Consider the following 1,978-nt stretch of genomic DNA (forward strand, 5'->3'; position numbering starts at 1 on the left):
CAATTTCTCCCGTTTGATGGGGTCTATGTGTAAAAATTTTGACTTTTTTGAGTGCACGTGCAAATCTGCTGAAAAAGCCTGTGGAAGTTTCACGGCGTTCGTACGATATTTGGCGACGCAAAAATGAGCGATTTCCCAGCTCGATGGAATTCGGCGCGACAGAAACGATGCCCCGTAACGCACATGAGAGCAATCCGGGCCAATTTCTCCCGTTTGATGGGGTCTATGTGTAAAAATTTTGACTTTTTTGAGTGCACGTGCAAATCTGCTGAAAAAGCCTGTGGAAGTTTCACGGCGTTCGTACGATATTTGGCGACGCAAAAATGAGCGATTTCCCAGCTCGAGAGAATTCGGCGCGAGAGAAACGATGCCCCGTAACGCACATGAGAGCAATCCGGGCCAATTTCTCCCGTTTGATGGGGTCTATGTGTACAAATTTTGACTTTTTTGAGTGCACGTGCAAATCTGCTGAAAAAGCCTGTGGAAGTTTCACGGCGTTCGTACGATATTTGGCGACGCAAAAATGAGCGATTTCCCAGCTCGATGGAATTCGGCGCGACAGAAACGATGCCCCGTAACGCACATGAGAGCAATCCGGGCCAATTTCTCCCGTTTGATGGGGTCTATGTGTAAAAATTTTGACTTTTTTGAGTGCACGTGCAAATCTGCTGAAAAAGCCTGTGGAAGTTTCACGGCGTTCGTACGATATTTGGCGACGCAAAAATGAGCGATTTCCCAGCTCGAGAGAATTCGGCGCGAGAGAAACGATGCCCCGTAACGCACATGAGAGCAATCCGGGCCAATTTCTCCCGTTTGATGGGGTCTATGTGTAAAAATTTTGACTTTTTTGAGTGCAGGTGCAAATCTGCTGAAAAAGCCTGTGGAAGTTTCACGGCGTTCGTACGATATTTGGCGACGCAAAAATGAGCGATTTCCCAGCTCGATGGAATTCGGCGCGAGAGAAACGATGCCCCGTAACGCACATGAGAGCAATCCGGGCCAATTTCTCCCGTTTGATGGGGTCTATGTGTAAAAATTTTGACTTTTTTGAGTGCACGTGCAAATCTGCTGAAAAAGCCTGTGGAAGTTTCACGGCGTTCGTACGATATTTGGCGACGCAAAAATGAGCGATTTCCCAGCTCGAGAGAATTCGGCGCGAGAGAAACGATGCCCCGTAACGCACATGAGAGCAATCCGGGCCAATTTCTCCCGTTTGATGGGGTCTATGTGTAAAAATTTTGACTTTTTTGAGTGCAGGTGCAAATCTGCTGGAAAAGCCTGTGGAAGTTTCATCCGACGAAAAAAGCACGTTCTCGAGAAAGCAGGAGAGCTAAGTCATTCACAAATTAGCTGGATTTGGCTTGTGGTTCGTTTCCCAAGTAACAGAGCGGCATCAACCTTTAAGTGCACGCCAGTACATCCCCGTGGGATACAGGGGGTCTCGGCGGACTTTGCTCGGGGGAAAAACGTCGAGGTGAGCCGCCTGGCCATGCTGTTCATGGGTCTCTCCTTTTTAAGTTTCGCCTGCCAATTTATTTTCTCTAGCGGTTTTATACACTAGCACTCGATGTTTTGGGAAAGGAATACAATTGTTCAAAAAACGTCTTCGCAATTCATGTCGTTAGATTGCTAATGAAAATTCGTAAAAAAACGTACACGCCATACATGTTCTTTGCTTCCCTCTCGATACAAGTGAAGGGGAAAAACAGCCTTAACGGTTGCTAAAAAAATCGCCCTTTACATATACATGGGTCGTCTTCCCCTCTCGACAACGGAGACAAGTAACCCACGCCAGGCACTGTCAGTAACTGCCATAGATCTGCTTTAAAATGCCCATTCGTCTTGCGTCGCTCACGTTCCCGGAGCTTTGGGTAATGTCTGAGGCCTATCCCCGCTAATTTCTACCGTTTGTCGGTAGCTGTCTGTAAAAATATAGCATACACCAAAACGAGAAAATATTTCCATCGCACCTGCACAA

This window comes from Lampetra fluviatilis, unplaced genomic scaffold (genome assembly GCF_964198595.1).
Source record: "Lampetra fluviatilis unplaced genomic scaffold, kcLamFluv1.1 SCAFFOLD_1038, whole genome shotgun sequence".
Classification (NCBI taxonomy): Eukaryota; Metazoa; Chordata; class Hyperoartia; order Petromyzontiformes; family Petromyzontidae; genus Lampetra; species Lampetra fluviatilis.